Source organism: Emys orbicularis, chromosome 1, assembly GCF_028017835.1.
Source record: "Emys orbicularis isolate rEmyOrb1 chromosome 1, rEmyOrb1.hap1, whole genome shotgun sequence".
Lineage (NCBI taxonomy): Eukaryota > Metazoa > Chordata > Testudines > Emydidae > Emys > Emys orbicularis.
The window spans coordinates 174,248,224-174,272,565 of record NC_088683.1 but is presented as its reverse complement, the minus strand read 5'-3'; positions in this window follow the sequence as shown (position 1 = coordinate 174,272,565).

The following is a 24,342-nucleotide window of genomic DNA, read 5'->3' as shown; positions in this document are numbered from 1 at the left end:
AAGCATTGGTTCTTGGCCCTATGTGACTTAATATTTTTTATCCATGACTTGGAAGAAAACAAAATCTTCTCTGATAAAATTTGCAGGTGACAAAAATTGGAGGAATAGTAAAAAGTGAAGAGGTCACTGATACAGAGCAATCTTTACTGTTTGTTAAACTGGGAGTAAACAAAAAATGGGTTTAATACAGCTAAATGTAAATATATACCCGGGGGGGGGGGGGGGGGGAAGAACTTAGGCCATACTTACAGGATGGAGATTATCGTGGGAAGCAGTGTCTGAGAAAAAGATTTTGGGGTCATGGTGTATAATCATCTGAACATAAGCTCCCAGGTGCAATGCAATGGTCAAAAGGGCTGATACAATCCTTGGATGCATAAACAGGAGACTCTTGAGCAAGAGTAAAGAGGTTTTTAGTTCTGTATTTGGCACTGGTGTGACCCCTGCTGAAATGCTGTGTGCAGTTCTGGCATCCACAATTGAAGATTGTTGATAAATGGGAGGAGGGTTCAGAGAAGGGCCACAAGAATGATTAAAGGATTAGAAAACCTGCCTTATAGTGACACTCAAGGAACTCAATCTATTTAGCTTAACAAAGAGAAGGTTAAGGGGTGATTTGATTGCAGTCTATATGTACCTACATGGAGAACAAATATTTGATAAGGGACTCTTTAGTCTAGCACAGACAGGTATAACACGATACAATGGCTGGAAGCTGTCACTAGATTGATTCAGTCTGAAAATAAAGTGTAATTTTTTGAGAGAGACAGTAATTAACCATTGGAACAATTTACCAAGGGTCATGGTGGATTCTCCGTCACTGGCAATTTTTAAATCTCAATAGTTTTTTTGTTTGTTTTTTAAGATCTGCTCTAGGAATTATTGCGGGGAAGTTCTATGGCCTATGTTATAAAGGAGCTTAGACTAGATGAGCACAACGGTCCCTTCTGGCCTTGATATCTGTGAAACTAGTGCACACTTTCAGGCTGTTGCTTTTCCTACTACACTCCTCTCTTTCAGTGCTTCAGTATGTAAGTTAGACCAATTTAACCGCCTGTGGATGACAATCAGAGCTAATATGTAAGGAGGCCTAAATTACATATTGGTAAGTGGGGGAGAGTGTAATTGTTGTCATGTATATGCTTCAGAGACCAGGAGAAGGTGCCAGTTACATCACCTTGTACTCCATTAGATTCAGCCCTAGATTCACCCCTGAATTTAGCCTGGCATGTAGTGTCTATAGATACACACCAGCAAAATTCTTCCTTTCTCCAACACCTTATCCATCAGAGTGTAAGAAGTAGTTTGCCACTTCCAAAGGGATCTCACTCCAGTATATTATATTCATTTCTGATATATTTTTAAAAGGACCCTAAGGCAGGACCTGTACTTTAATAAATCAAGAAAGAATCAACAATGCTGGCACTTTTGGTGCAGCTATGGAGATCCCCACAAAAGTAGAACATTCCCCCCTTAGTTTAATTTTTATTGGTGCCAGTAGTCTCTAGAAATTGTTCTCAGTTTCTTTTATTACTACCACTGGCAATATCTGAAACCATTGTAAGCACAAATAATTGTAGCTAGAAGGAGAACATTCATACCAAAATCAACTATCTTAGCAAAGGGAATACAGAAAACTACTGGCCTTCCACCCCACCCCACCCCACCTCCTACATTAATACTTGGATAGCAATACAGTTTTTCTTTCGGCTTAATCCTACAATTAAGTTTACCTGTGTGTCTGTGAAATCATAGTGAATACGCTGTTTTATTACAGTAGTGCTTAGAGGACCTCAATTAAGATTGGAACCATATTGTGCTAGGCACTAGATATACGTGTAGTTAGAATCAGTCACTTCGCTGAAGGGACTATATAGAAGCCAGATAAAGGGTGGAGAAAGGAAATACTATTCTCCCCCTTTTACAGAAGGGAAGTGGAGGCACATAAAATAAGTGATGTGCCCAAGGTAACTCTCAAAATCTGTGACACAGCTGGGAACTGAACCCAGATCTTTTTAGACCCAGGCCAATGCCTTCTCTACCACTTCATCTCTTATCATGGATATAAGCACATCACTACTGCTTTGCTGCAGAACCCAAATAGAAGAGAGCAGCTAGCCAGCTGTTCAGCCCTAGTATAAAATACATCTTCAATAATTATCATTTGTCCCTTCAAGAAACCTAGAAGGTTAAGAAGAAAAGTACTAAATGACATTTCTCCTCAGATCAGAAGGTGGTAAGAAGAGATAGACCAAACTGAATTGTGTGCGCACAACAGCAGGAGCAGGAACCTCTGAAAGAGCAAGGACCCTGTCACTCTGAACTACAGGCTCTATGGACAAAATATTTAGAGGACTGAATCTGTGCCTGCCCATGTCACATTTATAAATTATACCTTGAAACTGAAGACATGGATTCAAGTCTTGTCTTGCCAACATGCTTCTGCATTGGGAAATTCTAATCTGGCCCCTCATGGCTTGTCTGTTTTCTGCACATGCTCCCAAGGTAATGTGAAGGGGCTGGAGGAGGCATCTGAATTGGGTCTTACCATTTTATAGGACAATAATTTCACATATGCCAAAAAATAGCATGTAAAATGCATAGGATCACAGCTGGGTGGAAAGCGATAATATTTTTTCAAGGTAAAAATTTCACTAGACGTTTATTGCAAACATTTTTTGGCTTTTTCAATAAAAAAAGACCAAACTGATTGTCTTTTTTCCCTCCTTTTCTTTCCTGTCTCCCCCCCTGTGTGTTACTTGATATCAGGAGTAGGAAAAAAAAATAATCTTTCATTTTGGGGTGGAGGTTCTCATCAATATACAGAAAATTTTCAAATGAAATAAAATCAAAATTTTAATGAAAAAGGTTGATAAAAAGGCCAGTTATAAAAAGCCATCGCGCCACGCCTGGGGGAGATCTCCGTGAACTGCACCATCGCCGGTACTGACAGCCAGCTATGACCTGACGTGGTCGTCACCGACGAGGCCCAGAAAAAGATCATCCTCGTCGATGTCACGGTCTCCTTTGAGAACAGGACCCCGGCATTTCGCGAAGCCCGAGCTCATAAGCTGGAAAAGTACGCCCCCCTGGCTGACACCCTGAGAGCGAAGGGCTATGAGGTGCAGATGGACGCCCTGATTGTCGGAGCCCTGGGCGCCTGGGACCCCTGCAACGAGCGTGTGCTGCGGACCTGCGGGATCGGTCGACGCTACACAAGTCTCATGCGGCGCCTCATGGTCTCAGACACCATCCGATGGTCCAGGGACAGCTACATCGAGCACATCACCGGCCACCGACAGTACCAGGAGCTGTGAGCCAGAGTGACATCGTTCTCCCACTACAAGAAAGGGACTAAGTGACCTTCTCCGTTGGATCATATGAACTGGAACCATAAACTCCCTGAACATTAAATCTCACCAAATGAGGGTCAATCTATCCTCATCATCATATCCACTCATTATTGTCCACACCCGAACATAGCCACTTTATGAACTTCATACCCTCATATCTCAATGTCTGTACTTTGACCCATCAACCTTTTACCCCCAATCGGGGATATTGCAGATTATGTATTCCTCATGCCACTTTATCTTAAACCAAATTTTGCACCCTTGATAATCTGTATGTTATTCCCTGATAACCAGAAACTTCTATGCTCAAACTCTGTTCACTATTTTTTTTAACATCATCTTAATAAAATTTTTAAGAATCAGTCACTTCGCTGAAGGGACTATATAGAAGCCAGATAAAGGGTGGGGAAAGGAAATACTATTCTCCCCATTTTACAGAAGGGAAGTGGAGGCACATAAAATAAGTGATGTGCCCAAGGTAACTCTCAAAATCTGTGACACAGCTGGGAACTGAACCCAGATCTTTTTAGACCCAGGCCAATGCCTTCTCTACCACTTCATCTCTTATCATGGATATAAGCACATCACTACTGCTTTGCTGCAGAACCCAAATAGAAGAGAGCAGCTAGCCAGCTGTTCAGCCCTAGTATAAAATACATCTTCAATAATTATCATTTGTCCCTTCAAGAAACCTAGAAGGTTAAGAAGAAAAGTACTAAATGACATTTCTCCTCAGATTAGAAGGTGGTAAGAAGAGATAGACCAAACTGAATTGTGTGCGCACAACAGCAGGAGCAGGAACCTCTGAAAGAGCAAGGATCCTGTCACTCTGAACTACAGGCTCTATGGACAAAATATTTAGAGGACAGAATCTGTGCCTGCCCACGTCACATTTATAAATTATACCTTGAAACTGAAGACATGGATTCAAGCCTTGTCTTGCCAACATGCTTCTGCATTGGGAAATTCTAATCTGGCCCCTCATGGCTTGTCTGTTTTCTGCACATGCTCCTAAGGTACTGTGAAGGGGTTGGAGGAGGCATCTGAATTGGGTCTTACCATTTTATAGGACAATAATTTCACATATGCCAAAAAATAGCATGTAAAATGCATAGGATCACAGCTGGGTGGAAAGCGATAATATTTTTTCAAGGTAAAAATTTCACTCGACGTTTATTGCAAACGTTTTTTGGTCTTTTTTTATTGAAAAAGCCAAACTGATTGTCTTTTTTTCCTCCTTTTCTTTCCTGTCTCCCCCCTGTGTGTTACTTGATATCAGGAGTGGGGGGGGGGAAAAAACAATCTTTCATTTTGGGGTGGAGGTTCTCATCAATACACAGAAAATTTTCAAATGAAATAAAATCAAAATTTTAATGAAAAAGGTTGATAAAAAGGCCAGTTATAACCAAAAATGTCTTCTAAAGTAAAATGTTGACCAATTCTAAACAGAGCACAGTTTTTCAGATAAAAAGTAAGACATCACCATAATGTTTATTCTGGGTTTACCCATTAGATTTAATTTGAGGATTATTAAATTTGGAAGAGATTATTTGTACTGCATTCAATTGACACTAAAATATTCTAACATCACTTGCTTCAATTTATCCAAATTTACTGATATTTTCAGTAAACTTCCTTCAGTTTTAACAAGTTTCCCACACTCTACCTTTCAGAAAAGTTGTATGTGTGTGTGGGGGGGGGGATGTTAATGGGGGGGAAAGGGTTTTGTTTGGTTGTTCTATACAAGGCACACAATAGATTTGTGAATGATTAAGAAGAGACAGACAACTTTTTTGGCATATACTCTGGAACTTGGGAGTTCATGTGTTTATATATATATATATATATATATATATATATATATATATATATATATATATATATATATATTCCTGTGAATGAGAGTTACTGTATTCATGGATAGAAGATCTCATTCACAACAAATTATTGTTGAAAAAATAGGAACCAAGAAAACAGCTGCTATTCGAGTTCAGTTAGATGCATGGAGGGAAATTCCAACTAGATGACATATGTCAGCATAAGCAGTATGGGTCTTCAAGCTATTTAGAGTAACCAACTCTTTCGCTCATCCTTGATGAGGAAACGTTTTGAGCTCTTCAGTTTACAGTGTAGCACATGGCAATATTTTAGCTAATTTTCATATAAAAGTACCACAATTAACATGTCTCTTATAAAGAGATACTAACAGATCACTGTTACCTTTTCGGGCATCTCTCACGTCAGGGTGTAATGTTGGCTGATAAAAGTCACTGAGAATGTGATTCTGACACACTGCTTTCTTAACTAAATATATATTAATAAAATTTGAACAGAGCCGCTGAAAATCACACACTGGAACTCCTTCAAAAACTTGAGTTCTTGAACAAAGTGCCATCTTTACTTTAAACTTATAAATGCAAAAAAAAATTGTGTCAACATTAGCCCAGAAGTGGATACACAAGTTGCACGTTACCCAATTCTATTCAGAGAAAAAAGTTTTCATTGTTGAAAGTTAGGTGTATCAGCAGGACCGGCTCTAGGCACCAGCAAACCAAGCATGTGCTTGGGGCGGCACAATTCCAGGGGCGGCATTCCGGGTTGTGAGTTTTTGGGTTTTTTTGCGCTTCAGCAGTTGCGCTCTCTGAGGTTTTTTTTGGGGGGGGGGTGGCTTAGGGTGGCAAAAAACCTAGAGCCGGCCCTGTGTATCAGTCCACTAGAGAAGAACTTCACTTTCACATCCTTCCGAACGCCACCATCACCACATCTATACATCTGTCTTTTCTCCCATTCATTTGCATACATTGCATTATGATCTATAGTAGTTCTCTTTCTTGCCAACTCCACATGATCAGGCTGAGTGACTGAGCTTCCCTATACTACAGACTCCAAAATTACTATCCAATATTTGTGTTCCTTCATAATATTCAAAGTACTCATTAAGACTCCTATCTTGTCAAGTGCTGAATGACGTCTGTGGGCTGCTCACACACCTTAATTCCTTAGCTTTAGTAAGACATTAGTCCATTAGTACCCTGCAAGAAGTGCTCAGCACCTTACTGGATCAGTTCCTACTATATTACGTTTACAAAACTGTGTCTTCACATTTGTTCATTGATTACCCTTTAGTTGACTCAATTTGTGTCCACAAAGTAAACTGCAAATCAGAGTACAAAGTGGACTCAGGTAGCTAGAGGTGCAAGCACCAAGGACTGGGAACATCGATTCAATTGTAAGTAACAATGAATATGCAAGAAGCAAAGAAATGATGTTGAGGCATAAACTAAAGTTCATTTTTGTAAGTGTCTGTACAGGCCCCTCGCCAGGGTGGGGAGGTAATTAACAAACAGATCTACTAAATTTTGTAGCAAACTGTGTTCAACTAAACACACCTTTTTAAAAAAAATCCACTATATCCACAAGCAATATTTTCTTTCTCTGATCCTAAACCAATGCCTGGATCCTGATCCAGAAGAAAGCATCCTGCTAGTTTCACAAAATCTAAAATATTTTTATTTATATTATTTATATAATATATATTAATTAATATAGGTCTGTGATTGGGAGGGAATAAAAAATGGTATGAATCAATTCAAATTTTTGAGAGGGCACTTGAGTGCTAATGCTGCATAAAATATGCCTATTAGTGTAATTGATGATGATAACTGTGTGTTTTTAAATACTGTGCATCCACATTAACTAAGCATATATAGTGCACAAACATTGTTACTTGGCAGACTCTCTAATCCAGGTTATATTAAGTGAATTTTACAATTGAGCTGAATGACAGTCCTTAATTACATATTTTCTTCTGCTGATTATGTTTCTTTTCGGTGCTTGTGAGAGGAGCCAAATTGACAATACAGGGAAAATGCAGTTTAGAGTGGGCCTAAATTAGGGGTCCTTTGGGACATTGTGACAGGATCCCCGGGGTGCAGCCTGGAACTATGGGACCACTGTGCTCCAGTAACTCTCCTGCCTGGTCTGTCCCTCTCAATCCTTTGCTAGTGACAAGCAGCAAGCCCTCCGGGCACTGTTATCACTCAGCACAAACTCATGTGGAGCCCACACCCAGCTATATTGCATGAATGCTCCCAGAGCCACTCATGAATCACACAGAGCAAGGTATCAGCCAAATCCCCCCAGACCCCAGCCTGTACCTCAGGAATATACCGTCTTGCACTGCTCAAGATGAGCAGTGCACATTTATTAATTGGTTCACCACTTCATCGATGAAAAATGGATATGCACCAGCCTTTGTAAACCCGAGCAGATTTACCAAACACTTCGGGCAAACTCACTGGTAAAGACAAACAGTTAAACAAATTTATTAACTACAAAAGATAGATTTTACATGATTATAAGTGATAAGCAAAAGGTCAAAGTGCTTAACAAATAAAATAAAATAAAATCACGCACTCTAAACTTTCAACCCTATTAGACTGGGCAACGTCTCGATTAAGCAGTTTTTCTCACCCCATTGGATATTGCAGTTCATAGTACACAGGTTTCACCCCTGAAACCTGGGCCAGTCTCCTCTGTTGTAGTCTTCAGTCTTCTGAGTGTCCTTGTTGCTTGCAGCACAGGTGGAGGCAGGAGAAAAGCCAAGCAAGCATGGTCCCCCTGTGTTCTGTTTTATACGCTTAGTCCATGTCCTTGGAGAACACAAGTCCAGGCATGTCTGGTGGACATTGCTGAGTCAGTGAAGTGAAGGCTGAGCAATTCCCCTGGTATGGCCTTATGCAAGTGAACCATTGCACTGTAACTCTTCTGCTGGACAACGACTGGTGATGTCTGTTCAGCACCCACTTGGGTATTGGTTACTTCCCTTGTCATTGCCTCTGGAGAGCTAGTATCTGGGCCCTTTCCAAACCCATAGCATATTTTAGTGACAACTATACAACAAAATTCTCATAACTTCATATGTATTAATGATATACATATTTAGATAGAACAGTGACTTTCAGCATATCATAACCTTTCCCCTGATACCTCACACGGCCTTCTTTCTATGCAATGTGACAATTATATTTAAATGAGGAATATGGGGGTTACAGGATGCTCCCCCAAGGTATAGAATGTCACAGACATTACAAACTACAGCTCATAGGATGCCGAGTGATAGGCCAAGCTTCCTCAAACTGCCCTACAGCTGCTTCTCTATTTTTTTTTTTTAAGTAGGGATCATTTCCAGGCTCATTCTCTGTATTCGTTCAGTCATTGGATTCTCTCTTGTTCAGACTACCAACACATGTGCCAAATAGTATCAAACACAATGGTAGCTTCCTGCCAGTACTTGCCCACCAGAAACAGGTACCTAAAAAGCAATCCACTGGTAACTACTTTAGGAAACTATTGATTTGAATCCGTGACCTAGAGGTGAAACACTGTCTCCCCGAAAATCACTCCTCTGCATAATCTAGCCCCTTTACTTTTTTGAGTTTTCCATTTTCTGGATGTTATTCTGCTTATCTGCTCTATTATTTGAAATTCTCTCTCAGAAACGCAAAACCAACATTTCCTTTTTAATATATATAGGCCAAATTCTCATCTTGCTTATACCAGCATAAGGTGAGTAACTTCAGAGTTGCACCGGATTTACACCGGTTTAACTGAAATTATGATCTGGGTTTGTACCTATGTACTGTTCTCTTTGACAAACACTTCTGTGATTGTCCTTATAACTCATAGGGGGACATCTTGGCCCCTTTGTGAAGTCAATCGCAAAACACTCACTGACTTCAATGGGGCCAGGATTTCACCCAAAGGGCAGACATCCATATGACTTTGGGGTACTTAAACAAATGTGATAAGCATCATTAACACATAGCAATGTGCCAATATTATCAGTATGGGATTTGTTGACCCATTTTCCCTTTTCAGCAGCACCACAAATGTGGAAGGGTCATGCATTAGCTGTGCCTGCTATTTTTAATTAATTCATTTTTCAGCATCAGAGTGATGGAAATAAAAAAAAAATGTTATTTCAAATGTCTGTGGGAAGGGACTCTCCCCACCAAGGTCTGATTAAAAGTCAGCCTGAAGTCAATTGAAAGACACATTGATTTTAATAATCAGGCCCTAAATTAATCATTTTAAGATAGGTCATATTCAGAGCCTTCTGTTTCATAGTGCCCTTTTAAGGATGCTCTCCAGAAAAGCAGAAGGTGATTTGCCATGGTTTTATTTTTTTATGTTTTAGACATGAAACTAATATTTACCTTACTGCTAGATCATTCAACCCCAGTAAGGATTACAGCTACCTGATACCAATTGAGGTATTCTAAGTATAAAGTCATCACAATACAAGTGGCTGCACTTGCATAACTAGGTCTGCATAATATACCCCATAGTGTTGCAGATTTATTATCAGTTTACTATGAAGATTTATCAGTTTATTAACCTTTGTCTGAATGTGCTCTCCCCTCAGGAATGAGAACAGGAAAATATTGAGGAGTTAAAAGAAGTTACTAGCTGGAAGAGAGAACGCAGCAGTCAGTTACTAAAGTACATTCTTTCTGTGTTTTATGTATTGTCACTATAGCATAACTTGTATTATTGCTATTGATTCATTTATAAAACAGTAGTAATGACTTAAGATCTGGGGCAGCTATTTCCAGAGTTCACCATAAGCTCTAGATTGCAAGTTTGATACACAGGCTTCAGGATTTTAATTCCCACACCCAGTAGAAAAAGGACATTTCCCTGACCTGAAAACAGCAAAAGAGAAGAACGTATGGAAAAGTGTTTTTAAAAGTTTTCAGCAACCAAACCTTTTACAGCTGGAGTTGTAGGTTTTAGCTACTGAAAGGGGGAGCAAGAAAGGTGGTTTTGGGGAGGAGCAGTGGAGAAGGGGTTCAATTTGACAAAAATGAACAATTTTGTTGAGAATTAACATTTTGGGTGCCAATGGTTTACATTAAGTAACACCAGAGGCTACTTCACACTCTAAGGTTTAGCTGATGCAGTCCTGGAAAGTCAGCATAGTTCCTCTAAAGTCAATAGACTTGTGATAGTTGACCCCAGCTGCAAATCAGGCCCAAACACTTTATAACTGGAGATGAAAGCATTCAGCAATAATAAAGGGTTTCCCTAAACAGTAATTGTGTTATAGTAGGAAACATCCATTTGCGCCATCAGAACACACATGCCGTAGACAGAGATGCAAATGATCTACATAAAACTGAAGAATTCTTCCAATCTGGTAATAAGCAGATCAAGTAATTTACTCGGTACCGGACGGATGTTGTGGCATTGATCTGTACAAGAAGCAGAAGTTGGCAACACGATCACCTGCTGGCAGCTGAGGCAGCTGCAACTCATTTTCATCTTGAGTCCCTGCCAGGCCCCACTGACACAGTTCTCTCCTCTGTAGCTCCCAGCTCTTTTGGAAGGGTAGATACCTCAGTCTGGATGGCTAAATTCAAGCAATGAAGGTACAACACTTAGATAACAAAGACGGCTGTTCTGCCTTGCTAGAGCGGAGTGGAAGCCAAAACATAGCCTCAAATACTGTTGGCCTCAATGAATTATTATATGGATGTTCAAAAGCAGTTCCTGAGCACCTAATTTTAATAGCTTTGGTATATTATCTTTTCCATTAGCTAAGTGGACTTAGCTGGCCAAATTCTCAACATTGTGTTGTTTGCTACTGCAATCCAGCCTCTGGCTCCACAACCACCAAAGCCAGGACACCTGAGGGGTAACCCGTTCTGCTAAGCAAGTGTTGATTTCAAGGGAGACGAGGAAGAGAGTGGGGATATTTTCTGTGATTGCAGGTTGGAAGAAAGAAGCTTGCTCACACGGAAGGAGGAGAGGAAGTTTCCTGCTAGAGAAGCTTTGCTGTTGGTTTAGACATGAGAGAATTTGTCATTCTGAGGTGAGACCATACATCGGGGATGTATTTGATGGCTATTTGCTGGGAAAGACATTAACACTGTTAAGAGTGAATTGATTCTGTTTTGACGGCTTTCCCACAGTACCCCATAATAGCCTAAGAGGCAATGTTAGGAACTGAAAGATCTAGCAAGAGTTCCATTGAGGTTACATGTGGAACTGCTGGTAGCTGGGAGCCAAGAAAGCATGATAATTCTATAAGGCTGAAATACTTGAAATAAATTTCCAAGAGAACAGAAAAGTTAAAACATTAGTGGAGGGTGCGGGAATGGGTTAGCCTTTTCTATGGTGCTCACCACTATAGTACCCAAGTGACACACCAACATCAATGTAACAACTCCACAACACCCCTTGAAAGTAAGGAGATATAATCATTCCTGTTATATACATGGAGAGTCAAAGGGAGATTATGTATTTTACCTAAAGTCGCAAAGGAAATCTGTGGCACAACCAAAAATGAAAAGCACATCTCAAGTCCCAGGCCAATAGCCTAACCATAAGACCATCTGTCCTCTCCCTACCTGTGTTCAACCAGTCATAATCCATAGTTCCTGGACCTGTAGTGCTCACCACAGGCCCCTCTCTATCTGTCCCTGTCTCAAGCCCTTGCCTGGGCCATCAAAGCCTACCTGTGTTTTATGAGACACACATGCAGACTGAGACCATGCGCAGAGATGAAGGAAGAGCCAGTGGAGAGAAGCAAAGAGAGGGTGATGCAAGATGAGTCATGTGCCAGCAACATTATTTTAGTAGCAGCATTTTGAATGAAGCAGGCACGGTCACAGCAGTCAAGGCTAGAGAGAAGGAAACTGTAGTAAATCAAGATGTGAGGTCATGACTGCTTGGACGAGAGTTTCAGCTACATGAAGAGAGTGTAAAGGAAAGCTCCAAATCCAGGGCTCAAACCAGGGTCTCAGGGCTTTAAACTCCCTACCTCCGAGTCAGGGGCCTTGGTTCCCAAGTTCTGAGTCTCCCAGCTCAGCCATGGCCAGAACTTTTAGGCTTCCAGCTCCCTGGCAGTTCATTAGGGCAGATGGGGTGGCCGGGAGCCTTGGAACCATGGTAGAACTAGCAGCTTTGGTGCTTGGGCTCCCCAAGCTCAATGATAGTTTGAAATTTTTGGAACAAAATGTTTTCATTATTTCAAAATTAATTCTTCTCGGTTTTTCCCTTCTGCGGGGAATTTTGAAAAAAAAGTCTACTTTTTCTTCAGAAATGGAACACTTTTCAGAATTCCGGAATCTCTTGTGGAATGGAAATTTTTTTTTTACCAGCTCTAGCAGAGAGGCAGATTTGTGAGTCGTTGTCACAAAGATGGGAGTCAAAACTGCATGTAAGCTGTCTGCCAGGTTTTGTCAGCATCAAAAAGAGCTGGGTTTAATATCTAGGGGTTTCTCTTTAAATTTGCAACCCACCACCAGCTTGAGCCCCAATCCAGAAACCTGGAAGGGAAATTAAATACCTTCCCCTTAACAGGCTATACTTCCTCTCACAAGCATTTATATGCAACAAAGTAAACTTTATTAAGGGAACATGGAACACAGTTAATAAATCACTATATTTATAGAAATAATAAGCTAACATTCACATGGACAGTATCTCTGATAGTAGCCCTTGATCTCAGTTTCCCTACCTGGTGGAATAAATGAATAAATGTCCCTTTAAAATGCCACTTTCCCCCTTTCTCCTCCTCCATCCCATTCATGGCTTGACATCACTGGTTAGTAAAGTCCCAGAGTGCTCTCAGTCAGGTTCATCTCCAGCCCTTAGGGGGCATAATGTCTGACTTCTGTGAAGACATGCCTTGCTGCCATCTCTTTCCATATTACAGCATCTATGTTGGTGTGGTCATCCAAGGTTCCACCACCTAGTCAGCTATAGTGACTTCAGCTGTAATGGAGATAGGCTGTAGGATCCTTACCAGAACTGACTCTACTCTGTGGCTTCAGCAGAGTCACCTATAGAAATGGTTCAATGGCATATAAGACCCTTCAGCAGAGCCCTTGCCACCAGAGCCCTTGCCACCAGGGAGTCACTCCTTACCAGAAGATTAGAGCTCCTTACCCTGTACTGTCTGTCTGATTTTTATCCAAGTTCCTCTATTCAGCTGTGCAAGAGTGAGGATTTGGTGATAGTAAACCCTCACTGAGGGCCATTAGGTACAGTTGCATGGTCTCTTAGTCACATAATAAGGACAATTGTTCATTAGCTCTGTGTCCAAAATGTAACTGTAACCAAAACAACCAAAATGTTCACACTGGGATGTTGGGTAACCAACATGCAAATGAAGTCTGGCTCATTCAATCTCTTCCTCTTGTTCACCTGTAGACAGTGGCAGAGAGCGCCTTCCCTCTGGCACCTCAGACCACAAGCTTACATGTGCTTGCAGGTATGAGCACCTGGAAATAGAGTCTAGAGAAAGAAGAAGAGGGGAACCAAGGACTGAGCTTTAAGAAATAGTAACAAGTGAGGGCAAGGGGAAAGGGGATGACCCACCAAACAAAACAATGGAGGAGTGATCAGAGAGGCATGAGCCACGAAAGCCAACAGAGAACAGGACTGCAAGAAGCAGAGATTTGCCAATACTGTAGATGCTCGTTAGTAGCAATATAGCGGTGCCCTTTTGCTCTCTAGCCCCTAAGCTGCTGTTACTCTTATGCGGAGTGTTGTCTGACAAAAGGCAGCCTGCTTTTTCTGATGCATAAAACAGCTACAGTATTTCCTAACAATCTATAATTGTAACAATGTGCTGTATGTTTATTATTGCTACAGTATTACCTTAGTATACATATTATATATTTTACACCCATGCTCTGTTCTACATTTGTAACCTACCACCATGCTGTATCAAGAAAGTGGTATTAATTGAGTTAATGTTATAAAAGTATCAAGTTTTATTTTTATTTTAAGATCAAACATCAACCATTACAACAAACTCAATCTCTTGCTCTTATTGTAAACATTTTTTGTACTCAGACTTCACTGGAATACATTGTATGCAGTGTATGTCACCCTGGATAAGGGCATCTGCTAAGCAAATAAATACTGTTATAACCTAAATTAAGTATTATTCCACATCAAAGTGTATTCTATTTATATGGTATCCACTTGTAAATTAAGAATGGAAAAAACTCGCTCATTTTGGGTGAAAGAACTCTTAATTTGCTCTGCTTCTTCTCAATCACAATTTTGTTTTGAAGATCGGATTCAGTGTCCCAAAGAGACCTGTAGACCCTATCACCAAGTCCTGCTAGCTGTTGAGGCGCCAAAGTGTGTTCAAAGCCTTCAATGGCTCAGAATTCGTCGGAGGTGGAACTTCATCAAAATCAGTCTCAATCTCTTGATGAGGATATGTTTTATCAACACAACCTCGTTTCTCAGGCCATGCAGCAGTTGCAGTACTCGGTAATTCCTTATCAGTTAGCTCTCTGAACATGAACAAATCCTCATCTACAGCTGCTATTAAGTGCTCTTTTTCCATGTTGACTGGAAGCAGAACATTGTTCAGGGGGTCATTAAACTCTTCAATATCCTCGTCTTGCACACCTTCCACTAGCTCAACAAATTTCCATCTCCTGAAGCAGTTGGAAATTGTTGTTGACTTTACATCTTGCCAGGCCTCAGTAACAAGGTAAGCAGAGTCTAGCAAATGTACAGTTTTCAGGACTGTCTGAACATCTGCGTTGGAGTCTACATCTGTGTTCCCTCTCAGGTGTGCGGCTGCGCAGCCCCACAGGAGGCCATCCAGGGCCAAGCAGGCACACACAGAGATGAGCGTGGAGCATGTGTAGGGTGGGTGGGAGCAGTGGGGGGCAGTGATGGGGATTTGGGGGGAGCTTGGGGTGTGCAGAGCTATGGGGGAGACACGCCTCTCCCTCCCTCGGCCCCACCTCCTCTCCCCCAGTCAACACAGTATCTTGATTAGCAAAATGTATTTTGTCACCATCTGAATAGCCAGGGGATAATGCCTCAATAAAACAGTCAGTCTGCCAGAGAGATGCTTCTAGCAGCTCCACACCAGTTGATAAATTTTAACTTCATGTAAAGGTCTTATAAACATCATTCTTGGCCATTACTTATCATTTAATTTTTGACTCCATTACACTATCTACATTTTTGGCTCAGGCTTTTCAAAATGGCAAAAATAGTATTTCACTGTCCCCGGTTTACCATTGCATTACTTGGATCAGCTGGCAGAAATTTTCTTTGAGGTTAGTCACTGGATCAATATCATTTTGTCCCTCAACTTGAACTGTGCTCTGAATTCAGAAGTAAGAGCATGTATTAAGCATTCCATGAAAGCTTTAAGTATCAGCCTGAAGGAGTGACCTTTCCCATTTATAGATTCACTGCTCTACAGCCAAAATGCTTCTGAAATAAATGTAGTCAAACTTTACTAATTCTGGGTCACTGAGAAAGAAAATGATGCTTAAAATTGTTGATTGGCTCTAGTTTTCAAGATATGCTATTGGGTCAGTATATACGACCCTTGACTTGGGAATGGCGGAGGATAAGTGAGTTATAAAGGGAAGGGATCTCAATTTAAACCAGAAATGACTAAAATACATTTTTGACTGGATCTATGAATAAATCTATGACTGGGTTTGGACAGTACTTACTTTTTAGGCAAAACAATGAATGATGCAATCTGAAGCTGGTATTGCGTCATACCTGATATGAATTGCATCATGCTATTCCTAGAAGTCATGGATGATGCAATCATAACGAAGCTTACATCACTCTGCTGAACAAATTGCCCTATATCAGCTCTAGAAATCATACAGTGTCATGCTCTCTTATTTGTCAGTGTTTGATTTTGCAAAGGGATACATTTCTGTTTAGCCAAAGTGAGCAGAGATGCCTCGTACTTGTGTGAACAGTGCAGATAACTTCTGCTATGATTGTGGTGAAGTGACTTTTGCATCACAAAAGCGCAGTATAACCACTATGGTTAAGAAAGCCTATCACCTTTATTTTGGCTGCAAAATTGGAGATCAGGACAAGAGGTGGGCCCCACACATATGCTGCAACACTTGTGAAACAAATCTTCGCCAGTGGTTGAACAGGAAAAGGAAATCTATGCCTTTTGCAGTGCCAATGATTTGGAGAGAGCCAACAGATCATACCAGCAATTGTTACTTCTGCATGGTGCCTCCAGTTGGGAAAGGTGTGTCAAAGAAGAAAAAGTGGACTGTGCATTATCCAAACATTCCATCCGCTATACGCCCAGTACCCCACGGAGAAGGACTGCCGGTTCCTGATGCACCAGAATCATTCTCACTTGAGTCAGATGAGGAAGAGGAAGAGGATGAAACTTCTGGTCCTGAACCATCAATGTCACAGGACCCACATTTTCTCCCATCCTCCTCCTCTGAACCACACCTCATAACACAAGGTGAACTGAATGACCTTGTCAGGGATTTGGAACTACCCAAGAGTAAGGCAGAGCTCTTGGGCTCCAGACTACAGCAGTGGAATCTCCTGGCAGGTGATGTTAGGGTTTCCATGTTCCGTGACCGTCCAAAGGATCTTGTCCCATTCTTCTTCATGGAAGGTGATCTTGTAGCCTGCAACAACATCGATGGTGTGATGGCAGCCCTCAACATCGTTCACGATCCAGATGAGTGGAGACTGTTCATTGATTCATCGAAGACGAGTCTTAAAGCTGTTTTACTGCATAATGGCAATGTTTTGCCATCAATTCCAGTTGGTCATGCAGTCCATATGAAGGAAACCTTGGACAACATGAAACAACTTTTGAGGTGCATAAACTATGACCAACATCAGGGGCAGCTTTGTGGCGATTTGAAGGTTGTTGCTCTCTTGCTTGGTCTGCAGACTGGATACACAAAGTACTGCTGTTTTCTCTGCGAATGGGATAGTCGTGCAAGAGATTCCCACTACATCAAGAAAGATTGGCCACTCCGACAGTCATTGGAGCCTGGGAGGAAAAGTATTCAGCATCCACCACTTGTTGAATCAAGGAAGATTTTGTTACCACCCTTACACATCAAGCTGGGTCTGATGAAGAACTTTGTCAAGGCCATTGACAAAACACAAGCAGCTTTCAAGTACCTCCGTGGAAAATTTCCAAGGTTAAGTGAAGCTAAGATAAAGGAAGGTGTCTTTGTTGGTCCTCAGATTTGTGAACTTCTTCGAGATGATGCATTTGACCATGCACTGCGTGGCAAGGAAAAGACGGCATGGAAAGCCTTCCAGTTAGTGGCAATAAATTTTCTCGGAAACAACAAGGCAGACAACTACAGGTTGTTGGTGGAAAACCTCCTCAAGGCATACAAAAGCCTTGGTTGCAACATGTCACTAAAGATACATTTTTTGCACTCTCATCTAGATTTTTTTCCACCGAACTGCGGAGCAGTGAGCGACGAGCACGGCGAGCGATTTCACCAGGACATTGCAACAATGGAGAAACCCTATCAGGGCAAATGGAGCCCATCAATGCTTGCAGACTATTGCTGGACAGTGACAAGAGATGCTCAATTTAATGAATACAAGAGACAAGCCAAGAAGCGCCGAGTAGACACTGAATAGGACTAAACTATGTACATAATAGTTTTTTGCCTTTTGTTTCATAATAAATTTTATTTATATAACCCTTTTGCTGATTTTGAAAGTGTTACATAAACAGGACAGGTGAAATATTATCATGTAAAGCAACCATAAACACATGAAAAGACCTAGGTTTACAATTTATGATTAAAACTCTACTATCTACACAATATACATAGACATAAAATGTAAAAACTTAAATATCTTAGAAACAGTAGCCAATCAGTTGTTTTAATTGTCATATTTGAATTCAGCACATCAAAATACATAATAAATAGCACATTTTATCTCTGAAGCAGACGACTTCTCAAAAATTGTAGACCAGTGTTACAAAGGAACAGTCTCTAGGTAAGACAAAGAGAAGACAAATTCTGATGATAAACAAGTTTATTTTGGTTGAGCTCGCCTTGGGAAAACTACAGGGTCTGATTGTTGCCATGTGCAACCCCCATTAAGGTTAATGTCAGCTGTGCCACACTTTTGTTGAAATTCAGCCAGGAACATAGATGGGCACAGAAAGTCCCCCAGTACAGCAGAACTGTCGTGGTTACACTACATGTGAATGGGTAATTTCCGTGGGTGCACAGAAGACACTACCTCCTGCATCTGACAGAACTGGGTTCCACACTAGCTATGAATAGGCCACTACAGAAAGGGACTTAAGGAATGGGCCAAGGAATGGAAATAGTCCATGGTTACATGTATCCAATGGGCATGGCAAGGAATGTTATTAGACCAGTGTGCAGGAATCACAGGATCTGGTACAGCAACTGCGAAGAGGGTATGTATCTGCTCTGGCCACAGGTTGGGGTGTTTATTCTGTATCCCCCCTTGCCCCACACTGTGCCTCAGTTTCCCCATTTTCCAGATGGGAATAATGATATTGACCTTCCCCTGTAGAACATTTTGATATTTATAAATGAAAAGCACAAATATTGTTGGCTTTTTGATTTGTGTTTTAAAAGGAAATTACCAAAACTAGGACTTAATAGAAATATTTTGGTGACTGTTTTTATCTGATTTCCAATGACAACAATTCCCTGTTGTGGATTAAAACTTCCCCTAGCAGTTATTGCAAAGCTTTTTGTGGGCAGGAGGACATGTGGTTTATCTAGGGGCCTAATCCCGCAAAGAGTTACTCATGTAGCTGTTACTCATGTGAGTGGCCTCATGGAAAGAAGTGGGAAAACTTCATGTCACGTGAATGTTTGCCTGAGCCCATGTGTTTGTAAAGTGCTGTGTAAATTTACAGTGATATGTGTGTTTTACTGTAATAACCGAGACATTGGAACATTGTATGTGTGCATGAGAATCTGATGGTGAACTTGATTGTGCTACTTTATATTTTTACACTGGATCAGCTTGGACAATTAAACAACATGAAGGTTGAATAGTCTATAGAACTTTTAAAGTGCTTTGTATTGTTAATACAAGAGGATGGTAGTAAGGGGAATTTGAGTGTTTTTTTTAATTATTTTTACCCTTAGTATCCTGATATAAAAATAAACATTTACTTTCATTTCTAATATTGTGGTATTATATTTTACATTCAGATGAGACCTTTACAGATGAAGTCCTGTCTGAACATTTAATATCTCAAGCATTTTGCATAAGAGGAAAAGATTGTTCCTATCCAAAATTCCCCTTCTCTTTCCAAACTATTGCACAGTGCTCTCTATGCTCTTGGCCTAGCTGGCTGCTGACTTTCCTCCCCTCCTGAGAGGTGGCTGCATTTCAGTGGTGCATTTCTATATATAGTTTGAAAAGCATGTACTGATCCTTGTGAAAGGAGGCTGTAGGAATGAACAGATAGTTACTGCAGACGTCACCTGAAGACAGACCTTCCCTAAGACCCAGCTAGGTACTAGCAGTACAACATTGTGAGCTCTTGGTGGGATAAGGGTTGCCGTGAAAGTACGGAGGTGATGGCGCACATCCGCATATTACCTCGATATTGGTGCTGCATATAACAAAATTCATTCCGCTCATGGGTGGAAAAAATTAGCGGGAACACTGGTCTAGATCAAGAACAATAATCCAGTTGGCGATTTTTGATTGGCTCTTAATTACACTTTGGTTCTTTAGGTTCTTAATCACACTTTGACCCATAGATTGCATCAAAGATATAGTGTTGGGGGTAAGAATTTGGGCTGAAAATTAGTGAGGACCACTCCTTGAGGGTGTGCAGAGCACTTATCCCACAAGAGGCATATCTTACAGTTCTGCAAGCGAAGCTGACAATCCCACTGTTTTAGCTAGTTGATGAAAATCTCACCTGTCATCCAGGCATTCATTGAACTGACATAATTGAGGGGAAGTTTACTGAAATCCTTTGGAAAGCAGCTGGGTTGTTTTGACTTCCCGATCACGAACAGTGGGCGTTCGGCACAGATGAGCATACTTACTCTGTCCTTTGAAGCTTTCCCTCCCTTCCAGCTTTTCATTTTCCCCCCTACATGTCCTCTGTCACAGAGCTCTTTCAGATAAAGTGCTGTTTCATCAGCATTGGAGATGTCAGCCAGGAAAAACTTTTCAAGAATGTGAGGAAGTATTTCGCACTGCCACTGCTCAGCTGGTTTGTCCGCTGACTGTTTTTCACCATGTTCTTTTTTGTAAGTGACACTGAAGCATTTCTTCCATCTGATAAATCAACCATCACTTGCCTTAAAGTCATTCAATCCAAGCAAAGTGGCAAGCGGAAGGGCTTTTTCCTCGATGGCAGGTCCAGCAAGCAGAGCTCACTGAGCTGCCTTCTCCTTGAACCATATAAAAAGAGCATGGTCAGTATCAGGGGGTTTTCCTTCACAGCCATGCTTATGGTAGCTAGTCAACTGTCCATCTTTGTATTTAGCCAAAAGCTTATCCTTCTGCGTTCACATTCTGTATACAGCTGACCTATGCAACCCCCCTTGATGCAACTTGGTTTTGAGCAGCCCCCAAAATTTGACAGTCTCAGATAATCTGTAGTTTTTTCTTTCTGGGAGAGACTTCTTGGCATTTGGTCTGTTTTGCCACAAAATAATGATGCAAGGAGGCAGAGGATGTCACAAATGTTGCTCTTATGCAGCAGCTATGTTGCTGGTACTGAGTGGGCAATTCATGGTAAGGAAAGTGTTCCCAGAAGAAATGCTGCTCGTAAGTGGTGTTTGCTTTTATAAGGCATTGCTGCAAACAAGCGTCTACTATAGTGTCAAAAGTTGCCAAAAGGTCAAGAAAGATGAGACCCTGAGATCTGGACAGAAGGTGGCTAGTTTCAGTAGAGTGAGGGCAGTTTCAGTGGAGTATAGAAGGCAGAAGCCAGATTGGAGAGTGTAAAGAATGGAACTTGTGAGAAAGAACTGCAGACAGCATTTGTAGATAAGGATAAGAGAGAGGCTAGTGAGATTACTAATGTGCTAGGCGCTTTACTGACAGATTTGAAGATAGCATCCCTGCCCCAGAGAACTTACACTCTTCATAAAATAATGTACAAGAACTTTTCACACAGTCTGGAGCTTTTCAGAAGTTCAATCTGCATTACACATGGATCAAACTCACAAATGAGCATAAAGTGTGAAAAATTCCATACTGCTTGTAGCACTCATCAACCTTTAGACAGAAATAATAATAATGTGGTGAAATGGGATATGCCGCGCACCATCTGGCAGCTGTGCAAACAATAAGAAGAACCTTATGAAGAACCTTATTACAAATTTGGGAACCTGTTGATTACATTGCATGTCTAACAATAGACATTTTACTGTGTAAAACGTGAGAACACAGTCTAAATCATGGATAATTTAATTGGTTACACATGGACCTTACCATTGGTTTAGTCATTCCTTTTATTTAACAGTACATCCTTCTAAAAATGCTGCCTTGCTTCCACAGTGAATGAATTAAAGAACTGTAGGTTACAATCCAAAATATAAGAAACTAAAAAGAGAGTCATTGTTTTTCTGTAACAGCGGGAACCCTGATAGTGGTCTGATTCTGTAAGGATGTTTAGTACATTCATGTAGCTGACAGTCTCAATTTCGTATTAACACACCAACTCTGTAGTTGGCAAAATGAGGTTAAGGTTTTTTTTATTAATGTGGTTTTTCTGAATTATAATGGAAAACAACAGAAAGTGATTAAGAAGAGTATGTGAATAAAAAAAGTTCTTTAAACCAACAAGCTCATGGATTTTGAAGGACTGCCAGGAGACTCATTAACTGGAACTACTCAGAAGGACACTGAAACATGTTCATCTACTTAAAGAGATGAGTTTCTCACACATCAGGAGAAAAAACAGAACAATGAAAACACAACAATTAAACTTTAAAAATCATAGGCCCCTTTCTAGGGTGGCCAAATCTCCTAGGTATGATTGTTCAGCTATGCATTTGATTATCTATTCCAGCCTAGATGCTCCAAGCAACTGTCTCTTCCTTCTTAACTTCCAAGGGGCAGTGCACACACTTATCCTTTTTGTCTCTCTCATTTTGACCAATACTGCTACCAAAGGTCCAGTCGCCTCACTGTTAAAGCTCTTCTTCTGTCCCTATGTTGATGGCTTTGTGTGCCTGCCTCATACCATCCACTCTCTCCTTTTTTAGTCACCTCACATTCCTTCATTCCAATTTCCACTCTATTCTGTTTCTCTTGCCCTCTTGTCAAGGCTGTATCCCCACTTTCAACTTTAGGGTACAAGTGTCGAGGCCTGCATGAGGACTTCTAAGCTTAATTACCAGCTTAGTTCTGGTCCGCTGCCACCATTCCCTTCCCTGGGAAGCTTTGAGAAACTTTTCACCAATTCCCTGGTGAATACAGATCCAAACTCCTTGGATCTTAAAACAAGGGGAAATTGACCCTTCCCCCCTCCTTCCTTTCACCAACTCCTGGTGAATACAGATCCAAACTCCTTGGATCTAAAAACAAGGAAAAATCAATCAGGTTCTTAAAAAGAAGGCTTTTAATTAAAGAAAAAGGTAAAAATCATCTCTGTAAAATCAGTATGGAAAATTACTTTACAGGGTAATCAAACTTAAAGAGCTCAGAGGACCCCCCTCTGTCTTAGGTTCAAAGTACAGCAAACAAAGATAAACACTCTAGTAAAAGGTACATTTACAAGTTGAGAAAACAAAGTAAAACTAAGACGCCTTGCCTGGCTTTTTACTTACAAGTTTGAAATATGAGAGACTTGTTTAGAAAGATGGGGAGAACCTGGATTGATGTCTGGTCCCTCTCAGTCCCAAGAGCGAACAACCCCTTAAACAAAGAGTACACCAAAGCCTTTCCCCCCCCAAGATTTGAAAGTATCTTGTCCCCTTATTGGTCCTTTGGGTCAGGTGTCAGCCAGGTTACCCGAGCTTCTTAACCCTTTACAGGTAAAAGGATTTTGGAGTCTCTGGCCAGGAGGGATTTTATAGTACTGTACACAGGAGAGCCGTTACCCTTCCCTTTATAGTTATGACACCTCTTTATACTCAAACTGTTTTGTGAGCCAGGGCGGCTCCAGGCACCAGCGCAGCAAGCGCGTGCCTGGGGCGGCAAGCCGTGGGGGGTGGCCTGCTGGTCACTGTGAGGGCGGCAGGCAAGTGGCTTTCGGTGGCTTGTCTGCAGAACGTCCGCCGGTCCCGCGGCTTCGGCGGCAATTTGGCGGCGGGGACGCCGATGGTGCGGCACCGGCGGACCACCCGCAGGCGCGCCGCCGAACGCCGCCTGCCTGCCATGCTTGGGGAGGCAAAAAACATAGAGCCGCCCCTGTTGTGAGCAAAGGAATAGGGCACACAGTTGTGGTGAACAACAGGCTTGCATCACCCAAGCTCAAATCCAAACTTCCCCGAAGTACAAAGTCTGTCTGGACCAAGAATTAGGATGAATTCTAATTGCTTCGATTTTCAAATAAGAGAATCCCTGTGGGTGGTACCATACACCTATTATTAACAGGCCACAGTCAAGATTATCATCTACCAGGACAAATGGGAGCAGCTCTCCCCTCAGCACATGCCCTTTTGTTCTCTCCCGCTCCTCCCAACAACTCTCACTGTTTCTAGTCCCTCTTCTCTTGCACATCCTGGGCCTTTTAAAAACAAAAACAAAACCCAGCTTGCATCCTTTTTTTAAGCCAGGTAAAATAACTGCCGTAGGGGCAGCATGGCAGGCAGATGAACATGACAGAGTCAGGCGCCTCCCTTTGAAGGTGTGAAGAAAATAATACACAGCACTCCTTGATCTCTCCCCCGTCATCATTTTCCCCAGTTGCCCTATGAATCAGTCACCCCAGTTTGCCATCCCCTCACTTGCTCCCCAACTCATCCCTTTTATCCATGCACTCACACGTCACATGCACCGTGCCCCAGTCACTCTTGATACAAAGAAATTGAAGTTATGGGTATGTGGGGCATGGGGGAATGGCTCTCTCTCATCAGCTAAAAGCAAAAGGAAAGCTCCTCCTTTCCATGGCTTCAGGGGCTTTGCCCCACATCTACCCCTGCTTGTTAGATGAGGTTGTAAACATTCACCAAGCAATCTCTCTGTTAAGTACCACACGATGGAATGG